This window comes from Otolemur garnettii, unplaced genomic scaffold (genome assembly GCF_000181295.1).
Source record: "Otolemur garnettii isolate 467f Iridium unplaced genomic scaffold, OtoGar3 scaffold00060, whole genome shotgun sequence".
Classification (NCBI taxonomy): Eukaryota; Metazoa; Chordata; class Mammalia; order Primates; family Galagidae; genus Otolemur; species Otolemur garnettii.
In genome coordinates this window covers 7524940-7544220 of record NW_003852455.1, presented here as the reverse complement: position 1 = coordinate 7544220, position 19281 = coordinate 7524940, and the positions used below count along the sequence as shown (strand labels likewise).

Below are 19281 nucleotides of genomic sequence, written 5' to 3'. Positions count from 1 at the left end.
ATCTACCACTCCCCTTAGATGATATTCCTTCACATGTATAATGATTTAGGGCTAGAAAAAAATGTCACTGATGGCTCTAAATTCTATGTGGAAAAAAACTGTACAAATTTACAAAAACTGATCAAATGCTTTAAGGTGACAAGCTATCCCAAATCTCAGTTCTTTTCCCCAGACCCTGTAGAGACTGGAGCTGCCAATGAGCAGAGAAGCCTGGACAGAGTATCCTGCAAGGAAGGCTGGGAGTTATTGTTTAAAAAGTTGTCCTTGGATCTGAGGGAAGGATGAGAGGGGCCTTCACAGGCCTCTGGGCTGCCTTCTGGGACAGGCCAGAGTTCAGGCATCTCAGAGTCCCCCATCTGCTGGTTTTGGCTCTTACTCACTGCACTCTGCTTAATAGGAACAGGCAGCCTCCGTTTCAGAGCTCGGGCTGAGTTCAGGCAGCTCTCTAGTTGGCTATGTCATTCATGAGGTATTCCTTTTCTTTAAAGTCAGTGACCTGATGCCAGGTTGTGGGGAGAGATTCTGGACCACGCATCTCTGCTTTGTTGTTCTCCTCCTGGTTATAAACCAGGTGACGTGGAGTCTCCTCCAGCTGCATCCTCCACTTGGCTCCCAAGTTCAACAGAGTGGGACGCGGGTCTGTTTGGACCGGAGACTCTCACCTCCCGCTTCCACCTTGCAAACTGGGAAGGCTCTGGTGACCATGCCTAAGGAACCAGCCTCTTTCTTCCTCTGTGCTTAAAGCTAAGGGCTTCCTGAGTAGGGTCTTGGATAATAAGGGGCTCTTTCACCCTGGTGAGGATTTGCCAGTGATAAGATGGGGGACGGTGCGGCAGAAAAAAGGAGCACAAAGTGTCCAGGATGAGTTTGCTACCCCATAGACTCCTCCACCTTAGCAGGTCTGGAATAAACTCATCCTCCTCCCAACTTGCATTGTTGACTGTGGTTTAAGGCACCATTCTCTTCCCACTCACCGAGGAGGGAAACCTCAGGATTATAGCACAGAAGGGGGGGTGACATGTCTTCTCAAAGATCCTTGTGAATAGAGGTTAAGATCCTGTTACCTTTGACTCTGGATTCTATCTTCTACCCTTTTTTATCCTCCTTGTCACTGTCCTGTTTCAGGTGTTCACAATTTCTCTACACAGAGATTCCTACCTGTTTTCCAGTACTCTGTACTCCGCAAAGTCTATCCTGTCTTCAAGTTCTGACCATTTAATTGCTATAAATCAAAGGCAAGGTCAAGTTTACATCTCTTCCCTTATTAAAAGCTTGCTTCAGTCCCCAGTTGTTTACCCAACAAGGATAAACTCCCCAGCCTGGTTTTAAATGCCTTCTACTACCTGATTCTGATTTCTTTGTCTGACCTTTTGGTGGGCCTCTTCCCTATAAAAACTGAGTTTCTGTCACACTGGAGTGTTTACCAGTCACTGTACAAGGCATTAAAATTTCTTCTGGGCATTCTGTTTGAAGTTCTAAGAAAAGAGAAGAGACGAGAAAAGGTGTAGTTGGATACATAAAACAGATGAATGTCTCCTTAACAGTTTTCCTTACTCACCAGATGGTTATGCCCGTGAAGGACTGACTGGTGATTTTAAAAACTGAAGTTTCAGTTTCCAGAGAACAATAAAAGTGAAGAAAATTTGGAATCAACATTCCTACACCGTATTACCTCTGCGGTGATTTATAAGATACTATGGAGGAGGCCGGGAGAAAAAGCTAGCTCTCTTTTGGAACCATTTCTAAATTATATAATAGCAAGACTTGTGGCATATTCTCACAATATAAAACACATAAAATAATATCATTTGTGTTTGGGGCCCACTTGTTTCTTGAGTGAAAGAGATTGAACAAAGTTTGAATGGAAATGATAAATTAACATTATTGAAACACTCTATAAGGTTTTTGTGGATCTAGCTGGAAAAGCATGCTTCTAGCCTACTCTGTCCCCTTTAGAGAGTTCAAACTCCTGGCCTCAAGCAATCCTCCTGCCTTGGCCTCCCCAAGTACTGGGATTAGAGATGTGAGCCACCACACTCTGCCTCTCTGTCCTTTAGAGGGATGGTAAGTGGGCTGTGGATTGATCATAAGGGAAATTTAGGCCTTGAGGTCAAAGGACCAAAAACAATACTTTACTAATTTTACATAGACTCTTTGAACTTCAATTTCCTCATAAATTTAGAAAATAATACCTGCTTTACAGGATTGCTATTAAGTGTGTAGACAGTGAATGTGAAGATGTGTAGACAACAGATGCTTCCTTTCCTAGGCCATTGGCAATTACTCAACACTTACAACCCCCCCCACACACACACATACACATATGCAGTGAGCGAGAGAATTTCTTTTTCATTTTAGAGCAGGAAGAAAGTGGTTAAAGGGAGGCACCTGGGCTCAGTGAGTAGGGCACCGGCCCCATATACTGAGGGTGGCAGGTTCAAACCCAGCCCTGGCCAAACTGCAACAAAAAATAGCCGGGCATTGTGGCGGGCACCTGTAGTCCCAGCTACTTGGGAGGCTGAGGCAGAAGAATCACCTAAGCCCAGGAGTTGGAGGTTGCTGTGAGCTGTGACTCCACTGCACTCTACCAAGGGCGAAAAAGTGAGACTCTGTCTCTACAAAAAAAAAAAAGTGGTTAAAGGCTTCAAGCTTTAGGACAGTCCTCATTCTTCACCTCACCTGGGGAGAGGCGGAGACAAACTCCAAAACTTCCCACGTTCATGCTCTGATGCTGTGTGGTTCTCTCCGTAACTTTTCCCTAATCTTCAAATTTCACTTCTTATTACACTTGCATGTTCCAGTTAAAATGCCGCTTCTTGCAGCACTGACTGATGCTCCAGCCAGATGTGGAGTCCCCTCCTTCGTACCGACAGCTTCTCTTCTCCTGGTTTTCTCCTCCCATCTCAGAGCACTCAGGCTTTTTCCCGCAGACAGAGCCACCTGACTGCAGAGGCGCCTCTGATGAATGCTGCCAACCCTGTGTTTTGAATATAGTTTCACTCCGCACATATTTGTTGAACAAGTAATGTTATTGTTAAGCTATAGTTCAATAATTTACATCTTTTAAGCTACATTGTCCCTGTGGCTTTAAATAAGATTCATTTTTGTTTAATATTCATTAGTTGACATAAATTCTATTGAGCTCCACTCAGATTACGCCAAAAGGCCTTGACTTCTTTGACTTTCGAATTACTACAAAGAACCTGCTTTAATATTCGGAGCCTCATTTCTTGTCTGCTCTCTGTAGAAATATAGGAGGATGTGGCAAATGAAGGCTTCATTTGTACCACAAGCATCTTTAGGGGATTGTATGTACATGCAAATTTTAATTTAAATGATCAAATGTCCCCAGGGGTGTAGCATGCTGTACTAGGCACACGCAGGACTAATTAAAAGACTGTGCTCAAACCTTGTCTTTCTGGATCTTACAGTATTATGGGTAATGCTTATAATGCAAATAGAATTAATTCACCAGACACTGAAATGTTCTGCCACCTCCTAATCACGTTGTGGAAAGACGACATTTTTAGTTTCATTCTAACTAATGTCTTTTTTATTTATTTTAAACACGTAGAATATTTTTTAAGCTTTGACCAGGATAAAGAGGTTGTATCTTTGGTTTGGTGTTTTACCCGTTTGTGGCTTCATGTCTCTTAATTCAGGAACTATTCCTAAGGTGGAGGTAGCTCCAGGATGAGTTGGCAAATCAATGTCTGGCTTACCAGGATAAAACGCATCCAATTCTTCCTGCTTTTGCCTTGAGCATTTCGCCTAAATAAGTTGTTGGGAGTGTTTGTTTGTTCTCTGCCTTATAGGTCCTGATCAAAATCTTTTTTATGAAAGATCCACTGCCAAAGGTAGAATTTAACTCTGAGTTATATTTTCCATGCCTAATTTCTCCCAAAATTAATTTATAAAAACAGCCTCTTCACGATGTCTTTTAGCAGCGGCATGAAAAAGACTTAACAGTTAGGAATTGTATTTGATGGTGCAGGGTAAGTGTCAGCAGCCTAGGGAGTCTAGTTGTGGTTGTCTGTGTAAGCAGATACGCAGCCTCCACAAGGAACGGTGATGTTTTCATGGCATACTCCATGGTTATGGGATTGCTGTTGGAACACTGTTGGAGTATTGTTTTCTTTCTTGGCCACAAACTTTAATAAGGACACTGGAAAACTAGAACGTGTTCAGAAGAAGGGAATATGGCAGGTGAAGAAATTTTCATCGTGTCAAACATGGAGCGATTGAAGGAGCTGGAGGTTTGTTGTAGTTGATGTTGCTTTGAAAATAGCCATAGGCCAGGCATGGTGGCTTACACCTATAATCCTAGCACTTTGGGAGGTTGAGGCAGGAGGAACACTTGAGGCTAGGAACTTGGTATCAGCCTGAGAAACATAGTGAGATTCTATCTCTACAAAATACAGAAGAATTAGCTAGGCATGGTGGTGCATGCCTGTAGTTCTAGCTACTCAAGGGTGGAGGCAGAAGGATTCCTAAGCCCGGGAGTTTGAGTCTGCAGTAATCTATGATCATGCCACCACATGCCAGCCTGGTTGACAAAGCAAAACCCTGCCTCAAAAAAATAAATAAAGTAAATAAAACTATATATGTAAATATATACATACGTATGTACATGTATATAGAGAGATTTTATGATAAAAACAGTTTATCATTGAAAACATCTACGTAAGTGCTAAACCTTCCAGTAGTCTATTTTCTTAATGAAAAATTTGTCTCTACTCACAGTTCACTGATAGAATGAATACTCTGCTGCTTAGATTTCTCTGTGTCTTCCACCTGTCAACCAGGGCCCATGCCCATACTTTAGACAGCTCTTCTCTGGTCTTTATCTGGCTGTGCTCACCCCCACAGCATAAGGAGCTCTTAGGACCACGGGGATTTGCCTGCCCGGAGGCCATACCACTGGTCCTCACCCTCAGCTACTTGTTCTTAGGTCCAGTGGAATCAAGATCTCCTGGGAGCTTGTTGTACATACAGAATCCCAAACATCAAGCCTGCTCCAGACCAGTTGAATCAGAGCTATTTTAAAAATATCCAGGTGATTCAAATGCACTTTAATGCTTGTGAAGCTTTGTTCTAGGCCATACGTGGAGTGACTGAAGTAGTAAAATTCTCTTGCCAATGGCCTTGAACCTGTTTTCAGAGCCTGTGTGGGTTCCGAAATGGGTCCATCCACAGCAGAGAGGCCTGTGTTGCCAACTGCCATGTACTTAGGGCTAAGGGGTGACCAAGAGGTTATCATTTGGGGAGGGGAGCTGTATATGGAAATTGGAAACATGGCTAATTTTTCTCCCTCCTGGATAAAAGCCTGCCTCATTGTGGGATAAAACACTACTCCTGGGAGAAAAGGAAGGGGGATCCCAGGTCTCCGTCTGTACTGTTGCTCTGGGCCTGGGTGGTAATTCAAAGCTCTGTGGTAGAAGTTAATCTTAAATACAAACAAAATCTTAAAACCTCAAACTCATATGTATGTAAAACAGTACTATTGCAACATGATGATAAATAAAAAACTCCAAGGAAATGTTAGCTCACTTACCCCAAAGCAAATATACCCTGTGGAATGTAGGTGAATTAGTTCTATTTCAGGAAATGTCTGGAATTTTTTGACTTTGCACATAGTTTTCTATTTTCTGTGATTTTCCTTCCTGCTTCTTTTTTTTAAATTTTTTGAGACAGAGCCTCAAGCTGTCCCCCTGGGTAGAGTACTGTGGTGTCACAGTTCACAGCAACCTCCAACTCCTGGGTTCAAGCTATTCTCCTGCCCCAGCCTCCCAAGTAGCTGGGACCACAGGCACCCACCACAACGCCTGGCTATTTTTTGGTTGCAGCCGTCATTGTTGATTGGTAGGCCCGGGCTGGATTTGAACCCACCAGCTCAGGTGTATGTGGCTGGAGCCTTAGCCACTTGAGCCACAGGCGCCGAGCCTCCTGCTTCTTTAAGTTTCAGATTTGGCATGTCGTGGTGGGAGCAAAATAATCTATTAGGAGTACAAGAGAACTCAGAAACTTCCTTCTGATTTACTTTTCAGAGTTCTGCTAAAGAGGTGCTTTGAACCTATGATGGGACATCACAGGGACCCCATGTGTAGTCTTGTCACAGTTCTGCTATGTGGACATTCTTATGTCCATTTTTCAGATGAGGAAAAAGACTGAGTGTTAAAATGACTTCTCCAAAATCACAAGTAATGGAGGCACTAAAACACGAACTCAGATCTGCATCCTCTGAACTCTCTGACTTCTTTTACGACATCAAAGCACCTCATGGGAGTTCACTACTGCCCGTGGTAGGTGGACGAGAGCACGCTGGGCAGGGATGGGAGGGGCCGCTGAATAGCCAGCTCTTGCTGTACAGTTTGAGTGGCTCACATTGCCCATAGCCCAGAAGGTCTGTGTGTGCACATTAGAGATGTTTTTGCTTTGTCCATATAATTTACTGGATGAAATGTAATAAATAAACTCCCTCAGGAAATTCTGTCATGAACCTAAAGGGAAAAATAAACAGCTTTGTATCCCACATAATCTCTTGAAATTTGTTCCATTTCAAGATCCTCCAAAGTGGAGTGAGCAGAAGTGTTTCGTCCTTGGGAGTGTGATCCACAGGGATGTGGTAGGAGAGGCCTGGGTTCCTGAAGCACCAGTCTGAGCCCTCTGCACCCACTCTCCTCCCGAGTGGTTCAGTGTTTCCTTAAGGGCCATGGGGAGCTGGGCCAGCAGTCTGTGCAAACTAGTCTAATCATGCATGTGTGCATATTAAACCATCGACTCTCAATCTCCCTTGAGAGGAAATAGAAACAGATGAGATTCAGAAAAAATGGTTTTCTCGGAAGAGGTGTTGTGTCTTTGTTTTTTTAACATAGTCATTCCATACATGTTGAAGCTTGGTTATTTGGGGTGCTCAAAAGGAACTTCCTTTTAAGAGGGGAGACAGAAATTTACAAAAACCTGAGGCCCATGTGATTTGTCAAATATCCTAATAGTTAACAGAGGGAATTGCCTCAAAATATTTCCTTTTTACAGTGTGGCGTTTTTCTTGGTAACTCTCCAGGGGTTGCCCTTTCCCGTCTACCTGATAACCTCGTGGCATAGAAAAGCCTCAGTGGAGACATGGGATGCCGGGATCTGCATGAAGATGCTTTCAGAGCAGGGTCACAGACTACCTGGATGCAAAGGACAACTCTTTCTGTCCTGGGAATTTCTCTAAAAATCTCATTTTTTGTACACTTCAAAATTGATGAAGAGTTTCTCTCATCTGCCTAAACAAACAAGAAAGACTTTAAAGCTGCATGTGTAAACAATGCGATTCGGAAGTATGGACCAAGGAAAGACAGAAACAGCAGCAGCAGCCAAGTCAATCTGGTCTGAGGAATGAACACTTCTGCGTTGTTTTGAACTGTATTTCTTCACAGTAAAGACCACAGTTCTAACTCATCTCCAAACTGTTTGACCATCTACTATAGGATGCACAGCAGGGGAGCAATGGGCACGATTCAGACAGGGACCCTATTCGGGAACTGATCACAGTTTGATGATTTAAGTTATACAGAATAACTTCATACTGGCTGCATTATCCCAAGTGCTGTAAGACAGGCTCGGCAAGTTGAATTGTTTGGTTGGAGTCCCGAGGAGTTGTGGTTTTGAAGAATGGAAATGCATGCTAGAACCGCAGTTGAAAGGCTCTGAGTATCAAAGCCTGAATCTGCTTCTGAACTTGTCAGGAACTAGAAGTCCCTTTAGTTTTCTGACCTGGTTGGACAAACACTGGAGAGAAAGGCAGGGAGTAGATTATCGTTTAGGTGAAGAGAGACCACAAATTTAAAAAGTGATCTGAGGGTCAGGCGTGGTGGCTCAGGCCTGTAATCCCAGCACTCTGGGAGGCCAAGCTGGGCAGATTGCTTGAGTTCAGGACTTTGGGACCAGCCTGAGTAAAACCGAGACCCCATCTCTAAAAATAGTCTGGTGTTGTGGTGGGTGCCTGTAATCCCAGCTACTTGGGAAGCTGAGGCAAGATGACCACTTGAGCCCAGGAGTTTGAAGTTGCTATGAGCTATGATGCCATAGGACTCTACCAGGGCAAGAAAGTGAGACTGTCTCAAAAAAAATTTTTTTTTTAATTTTTAATTTTTAATAAAAAAGTGATCTCTAAAATAATTATCTGTAGCTGTGCTCCCTGGAGAACAAACAACAGATTGGTAAAATGCTGCTTTTCTTCTCTGTCCTGTATAGCCATAGTGTACCACGGAATTACTTGGGGAAGTAGGATCAGAGAGGCCTAAATTCTAGCACCAGCTGGACCACTTACTACTTGATGGCTTTGCACCTCAGTTTCCTCATTGGTAAAACAGAAAACATATACCCACTTGTGAGTTTGCAGTCGGGACTGGAGGTAATAAAGGTAGAGGTCTTACACGGCCTGGCACTGGTTAGTCCTTGATGTTATGAGGTGGTGGATGATGACATCTTAAATATATGGGTTATCATTTCCATGAAAAATAATACATACTCATCATGGAAAGCAAGAATTTTTAAAAGAAGAAAAATGACATCATAGTTACATCATAACATTAATATTCAAGTGCATTTCTTTGAATCCTTTTATATAATTCCCACTCAGGTGTAGTGCCAGGGTAATGAACTGAAGTGGCAGCAGGCCTGGTGCTGTCCTTCTTACGATTTGTACCCTCCCTGTTGCCAGAGTTGCTTTGCTGTCTGTAAGGAGAAGAACTGGGATTGGAGGAGAGAAATCCTAGATCCCTGCATCTGGCCTTCCATCACTACAGACAGTGCCGGGCCAGTGCTAGAACCTGAGCTTTGCTAGGAGTGAGCCACCCCGGCCAGCAAGGCCTCTAAATGTCCCCTTGCTTAAGCAACCCTGAGATCTCCTCCACATTCACACCTTGCAAAGAGAGCTCAGGGCTCTGGGCTGCAAGTCTAGGCTGAGATCTTAAATTTTGACAAGTGATATCAGCTGGGCCTAGTGTCAATCCCAGTTTTCGCCAGCTCCGCATCTTTAGCCATTTTACAACTCCTTCCAAATTTTCAGGTAACAACAGCGTTAGGAAGAGCAATGAGATAAAGCACGAGAAAATGTCTCGTGTCACTGGAAGGCACTTTATAGCCAGCAAATACCGAATACCTATGATTTATCAGGCACTGTCAGAGACTTTACATTTTTAATTATATTTAACCCTTGCAGTTTATTTTTTAGAAAAACCGAACTACTCTCACTTAACAGAAGAGAAAATTAACCACAATTCAATCCGTTGAAGATAGAAGTTGTATTTAATATTTCTCTTTTCCTTTTTTGCCTCTACTACCCCACCACCAAGTGCTCGGTTTTACCCTCTTCCCTAATTTCTTGTTAATGACACCCAGTGGGCAGCCAGCAGATGCCCAGGCTCAGCCTGACTCTCCGCCTTCCGTGTCATTCACTTCCGAACACACAGCTGCTTCCTCCTCATTCTCCAGTTCTGTGTCTGGGAGTCAGAGACAAATTTCCTCAGTTAATTAAACCATCCCACGGGTCCCCAGTGGCTCCCCACTAGCTCTTACTTTCGGATCAGGCTGCTGCAGACCATTCATTATTCTGTTCCAGCACCACACCTGCCCCAGCAACCCCTACCAAATTCTTAGACCCTGTCTGCCTGTGTCTCTCCATCCTGCTTCTGCACCCATAGTCCAATTGGAAGTAAATCTGATCACCATAAAAATACAAACCATCACAGCATGTGGCACATACAGACGTTTTCTTTGTGTAGGCACAAAATCATGCCCCTTTGCTCTCACAATTTCCTCTGTTTTCACGGCACTTAATGCTGTTCTTTTTTCAGTGGCCTTCTTGATGTATCAAAATCTTCATGTCCATCAACCCCCAGGCAAAAGGCCCCTACTTTATAAGGCCATTAGAATGCTCTGAGGGTTTTGAAGGCTGGTTATGTACCCTTTAAGGTCTTTGCATAGTCCTTGGTACAAATTTGAAGATTAATAAACATATATAAAAGGAACGAAGCCTTCCTTGATGCCTTTAACTATAAGAGATTGCTTCTGCCCTTGAATCCTCATTAAAATTTTACCTAGAACTATTATGCTAGACTTTATGGAAGGATACTATTAGGAATTTATGTAAAATATTGTCATTTGAAGTAAGCTTTCAGGCCAGGTGTGGTGGCGCATGCCTGTAATCCCAGTACTCTGGGAAGCTGAGAGCTCATAGGTTCCAGTCCAGCCTGATCAAGTGCAATACTACATCTCTGAAAACAGTGGGCAGAGTTGTAGCAGGCGCTTGTAGTCCCAGGTACTCAGAAGGTTGAGACAAAAGAATTGCTTGAGCCCATGAGTCTGAGGTTGCTGTGAGCTTTGATGCCATGGCACTCTACAAAGTGAGACTCTGTCTGAAAAAATAAAAGAAAATAAAAGAAAATGAAGTAAGTGTTCAAGTAAGTGCGAGAGTTATACATGAAAAGATTTGACGGAGATTTCAGGAGATGAGGCTTCTTGTAAAGAATATGACACTGCCAGTGTCTGCCAGAGCGTGACTCCAAGAATGACAAACTTTCACATCATCCCCACCTGTGAATAGAAGCTTATCATTTTTAATCCTAAAACCACAAATGTTTTATTTTGGCAGACATGGACTCCACATAGGGCATTTGGAAGCTGATGACTTCTTCTCCTTTATTTATTTGAAAGTTATTGATTGTCAGATTCACTATTAACTTCCCATTTAAATGCCTTCTGTGGAAATGGGACCGGACAAAGAGGGTCTGGCCACTTGCCACTGTCCAGCCAATATGCAGAGACTGGGGTTAGGTCCAAACAAGCTTTATTTGTCAGAAGGTCAGCAATTCTAGAGAACAGTGAGAGTTGTCTCTCAATTCTGTTCTGCCTCAGTTACAATTCTAATAACTTTTGTAATGAAATACAAGGGATCCAACCTAGAAAATGTTAACGTTACCTGGCAGGAAGTAACATCAAAGTTGTCTCTATCACAATAATGCAGAATGTTGAAACAACAGAAAGGTGATTTTCACTTTAACAGAATATCTAAGAGAACCATCAGAGAAAACATCGTATCATCACAGTAACCTTCACTCTACCAGTATCACAACACGCCTTGTCTGTGTGTGACTACATCCTCAGAGCCTCCCGAGAGAAACATCCTCATAATCACTGAGAAACCTTAAAATCATGGAAGGTGTGTGGAGAAGGCTAAGCAGACTCAGCTCAGCTTTTCAGACTCCATTTTGCAGGCCACTTTTCTGGCTTCCAAAACCAAAGCTTTTGCTATAAACCGGCTTCATTTTTCTTACAAGAAATAACCTGAGAGGGAGAGAAGACATTTTTGTTTATTCTCCCATGATCCCAATAGTAACGTGTTTCTCGTTTCCCTGTCAATAGAAGCTTAGGGAAAGCAAATTAGAAGAGCAGCTAGATTCAGGAATGTTGACAGCAGCGAGAAATGGCAGGCTGATGGTGATGGAAGAGACAGCTGACATTAGAACTAATAAGCTCTACAGTCAAGAATATTTTAGAGCTTTAGGCAAATAGTCTCAGTCCTCACATGCAGCAGCTGCTTTCGTAAAGAGAAGCACTAGAGCAGAGAGAAGTATTATAAGGATTTCGAGTATTAATTTGAGTGCTTTCCTAGATTCTAGTCCATGTTTCGGTGAAGTTAAGGAGTCAAGGACATAGGACACACATGATGAATAATAATAAATCCCTTCCAGGTCTTGAAATATGGAGGTGTGTGATGACTTCTATTAAGTAATAAAAAATAATTATTTTTAGAGAATCCATTTGAGAAAATAAGTATGTCAAGTTTTAGAATGACTTCCTTCCAAATAGTCTACTCATTTGTGTTCTGGGAAAAAGAAATATTTCTGTGTGTTAATTGAATGAAACCCGAAGATAGATAAGGCTCTTCGGTTTTGCTCAGTCTAGTGTGTTGGATTGGTATGAAATTGGAGAGTCTCTAGGAACTCTTCAATCCAATGTCTTCATTATTTTACATGTAAGAAGGAATATGGGGGCCCACAATGTTGTACTCAGGAATGTGGTTATAAACGCGAGAAGTAAAACCAAATTTTATTGGCTGCCAATTCAGAGATCTTATTACAGCAACAAGTAGCATTCTAAAACATAGAATAATATGGCATTCACATTCACAGACTTTCTACTTATAACTTGGTCTGTGATTCATTCATCTTCATTAAACAAAGATTCAATAAGTGGTTTCTCAGTACCATGTTTTTTTTTTAGGCATAAGTATCTGCCATACACACATGTGCATCTGAACACTGAATCATGAAATCTTAAGCTGGACCTTTGGTTTGGAAACTTAGTCTTCTCAGCCATGAACATGACCATATCTAAAACAAGCACATCTAAAATTTCCCAAGGAGATGTAAACACCTCACTTAAGGCCTCACAGCTGTGGAGATGCCATAGCTTTTTTCAGTAACACTTTTTAAAATTATTCACCCTCACTCTCTCTGAATTCTGCTCTTAAAAAGAGCAGGTATTTTCTTCTTCAGTTTAAGATAACATTTTTTTCCCATCTTTTTGGAGGAAAACCATTAGGACCCAGTAGCCCTCCAAGAATTTCTCATGTTCATTAAGTTATCTTTTGGCTTTTCATGTAACCCCAGTATAATACAGATTATTCTGGTCTTTCAGCACAGACCTTAATTTATTAGGGGTAGATAAAGAACTTAGACTTTAATTTCAACTACTTGGATTTACAGATGAACCCCTAGGTCCCACAGAGAAGTGAAGGGTTCATACCCAGCAAATCAGTGGCAGATCTTTAAAATCCAGGCCTCCTAATTCTCACTGAAGGTCCCTACCCTGGTGCCACAATGCCCTGGAATCCTCTGCACATTGCTCATCAGTTTAATTTTTCACTTCCTCTCTCTCAAGTAATATAACCCATAGAATTTTTTGGTTACCCATGTCAGTAAATGGTTAATCTCACTGAGCCGAAGGCCCTGGAAACTTCTGGGAGGGAGCCAGGTGAGCAAAGAGAGCAGATAAAGGCAGCACCTGCCGATGGGTTTGGAACAGCCTGAGGACATGGAGCAAATGTAAACACATTCTGCAAATCTTATTGTCTGACTCTGTGCCAGCGTCTTTTGGGTTCTTGTCATGGAAAATATTTCCTCTGAGGTCATTCAATGAGCAAAGGAGCATTGAATACCCGCCTGGGTGCCAGCTCTGTCCCTGCTTTTGTCCAGATTAAATAAGTAAGGGACTAACATTTCACCGGCCTAGAAGGCCTGCCTTTCAGCTATAGAAGTTGTAAGGTAAGAAAAAAGGAGACATTAAGAAAATCCAGGGTTTTGTTCTGAACTGCTCTCTCCCCTTGCTGCCCGCCTCCTCCCCTGCGGCCTCCCTCTGTTTGCTCACCCATACTTACAAGCACACGCCCTGCATTTAGAGCAAGAGTTAATGTCTGTGCTTCCTCATAAATCTCAGTTTGGTGCCCAGAGCTATGTTTTTAATTCTGTGGTGCAGCTTTGAGATTTGAGATGAGTAGGAAGGAGGGGCAGCTGATGGAGGTAATCATGGAAGCCACCACTTCTCCTTCTGGGAAACTCAGCATTTTCACTCAGTTTTCTGAGCAGGTAGTTTAAATGTAAGGTGACCAGATTTTAACATTGGTAAAGTGGGACACCAATGATGAGGGTGGGGTATTGGCTGAGCTGTTTATGGTTAGGAATCCTCTAGAGAGGGGAGGGCTACTTGTTTGTTCCAGTTTGGCTCCTTCTGAGCTAATTGTCCTTGCCTAGAAGCAAGGGAGGGAGCCAATATCCTTCTGATACCAGTTCTACCTGGGCGACCTTGCCCAGGAGGGGAGTAGCGAGATTACATTAACCTTTTCATTTCCTAATGAAGTTACATTAACCTATTCATTCCCAAATGGAGTTACATTATCCTTTTCAGCAGCCGAATTCCTGTTCTCCTGCTGTTCCCTAGCTTGTCAGGCATTCTTTCCAAAAATTGGGACTTTTTTAAAAACCACGGGACACAGGACAAATTGTTAAAAATCGGGACTGTCCCACCAAAGCAGGACATCTGGTCACCTTATTTAAATGCCTTCACAGAGAATCTTTGAAGGCCAGGAGAAGAGGGGAATGGAGAATCAAGTGACAGAAAGCTGGCTACATCGTCCCCTGTGAAAGTATCCAGGGCTTCTCTCTGCAGGAAAAAGAATGCACGGAATGAGCATATTAAGCCAGAGTGGTGACTGGCTGGTCAGCTAAAAATGACTGCAAAGAGAGCAGTCCTTCTTGACAAAAGTAATTTCTTATCTTACAAATCTTATTATGGAAGAAAGTTTTCCCTCTGTTCAACTTGAGGCCACTTTTGTAGTGGCAAACCTGATTTGTTTTTTATGATTGAGTTCTTTGCCATGAGTATAAGTAATTTCTTCAGTGGAAATCCTCCTCCTGTCTTCACTATGCTCTTTATTTTTATTAGTGTAGAAGGCAAAACATCTATTGGCCTGCTATGATGGTCTAAAGTGGTAATTTCTTTAGTCTTCCGCCCTGCCAACAATGGGGTTTGACTAGAATTCTGAGTCTGAGTCACTGAGCAGAACATGTAATTAACGTGACTAAAGGGAGAACCATGATCTTGGAAAACTCTGGTCCTCAGTTATATAGCTATAAAATAAGACACTTGAAAACTGACCTCTATGGGCCTTGCAGCTCTGATATTCTAGGATCTTGAAAATCTCTACTAAAACCCTGCTTCTTCCACTATGTCCTTATGGAACCCTTCCTCTACCTCTATCTCTTTCTGGGAGGCTCTGGAATTTACCTAAAGTGAAGAATACATTGCCCCCACCCCCATGCTTCCACTACTGTGTGAAGGGAGGACAAACCTAGCTGTTTTCCCTGAGAATCAAAAGGGGGAATAAAGTAAGTAGTAATGGGTGATCCTCTAATTCTGTAATGAGATCTGCAGGTTTCTATCTGTACCTTTTTGTGATCTTAGAGAAATTAAATGTCATTAGATCATGGACTTCCAGAGTTTAGAGTCTCACACTAGTCTCTGCCCACAGCCCATACATGTGCTAACTGACTGGTGAAACTGAAGAACAGAACTTAGAACAGCTTTAAGCAGCCACCCATCAGGTGATTTAGAAGGTCATAAGGTCATTTTAACCCATTAGAAAAGGTAATTAAGGAACTAGATTTATTCAATTGAAGACAAGAGAATTGAAGGGGCTGGTTTAAGCTACCAGAATGGAATGGAAGTCTCTCTGATGGATTGTAGAGCAAGTACACAGGCCAACCACATGAGAAGGATCTTGGGACTCCAAATCTGGTGGCAGAAGTCAGAAAGAATAGGTGAAGACAGGTGTAAACATAGCAGTGCTCCTCTGTGATAGAGGTTTGCTTCCCTGCTTCTGTGTATGTTCAGGGATCATGGCCTTTTCTTCATCCCCTCTTTATTACATTTCACTAGTGTTTCTTGACTTCATGATTTGATTCAATCTTGGTTTAGCTTCTAAACTAAGAACATGCTTTATTGTACTTCCTGTCACTACATCTATGTCTTCCAAAGTACCCTAAGAATTACTACATGGGTTAAATAAAACAAAAAATATAAAGTATTTAACAGTAGATAGTAGGCATTGAGGTACATAGTAGGCACTATGTACCTTATGGTGCCTTATAGCATGTAAGACATTATTACCCACTGATCCTCCTGTTTTTTATGAAATTGTTCTTACCTAAAGATCTAGAAGGTGGTGTGAAATGCCCCAAACACAGAACTCATAAAAGCCATGATTTATACCCAAAGTATGACTTCAGGAAAAAAGTTGCCAGATCTTTCTTTGCTTAATAATTTGATATTGATCATCTTTATTTAGGAATGTACCTACAATTCAGTAACCCACCATAGCAGCTCAATGGCAAAGATGGAGTCTTCTTACCTCGAAGATTACAAATGTAACTTGTTTGCAATTTTCTCCTTTACTTTCATTGCTCCTTATTTTCCTACAATCTCATAACCTGGTAATATTGAGTATACATAAAAATTCATAGTTTTTTTTTTGAAAATCTCTGTGACAATCATCACAGAGGATCTGTGGGCAAAATATTTTCCCCATGAATGATGGCAGACTCTTCAGAGCTGTGCTTCTCATTTTGTGTCTGTTGGGAACAAGGCTGTGCTATATGACAAGAGGTCTTTATCTTTGAATGTGCTTTGTAGCAGTGGCCTAGGATGGTGGAAAGACTGAATGAGGTTGAAGGAGACCAATTCATCCTTGTCTTATACCTGTGCTTTGGGAAAGCTCTGGCATTCTCAGAGTCTCAGTTTTCCTGTCTATCTACAGAAAGTAGGCACGAGGCCATAGCTTTTAATAGGCCTTTCAGTTCTGACATTGTACAATTTGTAAATCTTAAACTCTAGTCTACCAAATAATGGCTGATTTGTGCTTTTGCATGTTTGTAAGATATTGTGGTAGGTATTAAAGTTTCCTAGAAATTCTGGGACAATACTTGGTATGACCTCTGCAGGAGAAGATATATTCTGCCTGGGGTGGTGGCGAGGATGGGGTAAGGTGGGGCAGTGCTTATTTGATGCCTCTAAAATAAACATTACCCAGAAGTTTCTGATGGATTTTATATGCCCTGTACTAGGTGAATGTTAGTGGCGTAATGACTATGGCTGCCTATACCATTCATATAGACTTACTGAAGCCATGGATGTCACAATCTGGAGATGCTCTAAAGAACAGACAGGAAGTCATAATTTTTCTGAATATGAGAAAACATATTTGGAAGAGTCAGAAAGAGAAATGATTCAGATTCTAAAGGAAATTTAGGAAGAGAAACGAGTTTGTCTTTCATCACAATGTATTCAGTGTCAAAACTAAGACTTGAAGAGAACTGAACTACATGGGATAACTTGTACACTGCACTCTTTAGTCTATCTCCTTTTGGGACCCCTCTCATTGTGAGACCAAGTTACTATTAAAGATGGTATTTCTGATTATAAAGGCATTTGCAGTCACCACAATTGCCCTGACAACATTCCATAGAAGAGAAGATGATAGACTTTCATATACTCTGATACTGCAGGCTTTGCTGAAGGACCTGAGAATTGTCACCTTAGTTTACCTTTGAAGAGATTACTTAAGTTTAGATTTATCTTCCTAGATTTTACCTCTGGAGCTCAGTAAAGAAGGTTGGCTAAACTTGGGTATTTAGAAGTCTACCACATCTCTGAAAAAGGTTATTACTAGGCTCATATTGATTGGTTATTTAGAAATCTTGATTTTCATGATTAAATTTCACTTAGGGTTTCCTTAAGACAAAATAATATAATGAGTACTTATTAGAGAAGCTATCCTGGAAGATTTTCATCCTCCTTGGATAAAAACAAAATTGCACCCAGCACATGAATTGACACATGAAGCAGTAAACAGTTATATTGTGCAAATTATTTTAACAGACTCAGTCCAGAAGACTCCATTAGCCAGTACACACAGAATATTCATTGAGTTTAGGGTTTATTGGCAGGCCAGGGGTAAAAAAGAAGAAAAAAGGAAATGTCAGTACAGCAACTGAGAAGGAGAGGGGTTAGAAGGAAATTTTAGAGACGTTCACAATATTTTTCTTTGTTTCTCCCTTTTCTTCTGTTTCTTCCTATTCTTTGTACCCCCTTTTTATTTTTGGGCAAAAGATTAAGTAGAGAAAAATCTGGATTTCAGCTTTCAGATATAATCTTCAAGAATCTGAGAGCTGGCCAGCAATGTGTGCCAGGCTGTTTTCTTACTTTCCCTTTGTGAGAAGAAGCTCTAGGATCAGCCAGTTGGGGAGGGAGGTGTTAGATGTGTATGTGTGAAATTGTGTTTATACACATCTCACATGGGTAAACATTCAGAAACCACAATAGCGTTCCCAAAGGAATCCTTCCTTAATACAGGAAGTGACAGCTTTGTGAAGGCACCACAATTAAGCTCTGGTTTTTCATTCTAGAAATCCCAGGATTTAATTTCTAGAAGAAATGAGATCTCCACACTGTTCCATGGGACTGTTTAGAATTACAGACAACTTAATTTTAAAGCTTATTGAATGCAAGGCACCTGAGCTTGTCTTAACCTCCAGGCATCTCTTTGCATTCAGAGAGGTCTAAAACCACAAACCATATTCTGATGGACATGTGCAAAAGAACAGGCCACAGAAATGAGTTTTGTTATTCAATGTTTCACATTCCTCTGCCACAACTTCTCTTCCTCTCCTCCTAAGCTGACTTTCTCTTGCTCTCCACATGGGTTTGCTAAATGACCAAGCCTTGGCCATGCCAGATGGTGGCTTCATCCCACTGACTGTGGATCAGGCTGTGAATTAAGTGGGAAGAGGCAAACACAGTCTCCTGCAAGTTTTAATATGTTCCTTGTGACAGTTTCACTGGATAGAAAGTGTGCAGAGAGTAGAGACCAGGAGATATAGAAGCTGAGGTTACAGGGCATTTTGAATTGGTCCCCATCTCTTTAAAAGATCTATTTTTGTTTTCTTTGTTGTTTTTTGAGACATAGTCTCACTATGCCCTCTGGAGAGTGCTGTAGCATCACAGCTCACAGCAACCTCAAACTCTTAGGCTTCAGTGATTCTCTTGTCTCAGCCTCCCAAGTAGCTGGGACTACAGGCACCTGTCACAATGGCCAGCTATTTTGTTGTTATTGTTGTTGTAGTTGTCCTTGTTGTTGGCAGGCCCAGGCTGGGCTCCAACCTGCCACCCCAGCGTATATGACCTATGTCCAAACTGCCAAGCAACAGGGGCTGAGCCTCCTTAAAAGACCTTATTTGGGAAGTCCCATGTCTTTTCTTGGTCAGTTGCTTGTGTTCACTGCTTTGTGTTAGGATGTCCTCTCCTTTCTCCTTAAAACTGTCTTCCACACTGGCTGTTTCAATTCCTGGCCCTGACACATTCTTTCTTTTTTAACTCTTATCATAAAGACATTGCTGAGTTCACTATTTATATTTCTAGTTCTTGCGACTATTCAGAGTACCAGACTCACATTTCCAACTAAATTTTTCCATATAGAATTCTCAAAAAGACCTTGAACTCATTATGTTTGAAACCAAATAGGCTTGGCACCTGTGGCTCAAGTGGCTAAGGCGCCAGCCACATACACCTAAGGTGGCGGGTTTGAATCCCCAGCCAGGGCCCGCCAAACAACAATGATGGCTGCAACCAAAAAATGGCCAGGCGTTGTGGCGGGCGCCTGTAGTCCCAGCTACTTGG

At 41.9% G+C, this 19281-nt stretch overlaps 1 protein-coding gene across 1 annotated transcript in view; it reads left to right on the top strand.

The window, feature by feature from the left end:
* TPRG1 (tumor protein p63 regulated 1) overlaps positions 1-19281 on the top strand; it is a 113972-nt gene that overhangs the window by 83820 nt on the left and 10871 nt on the right. The gene's annotated exons all lie outside the window — the stretch shown is intronic.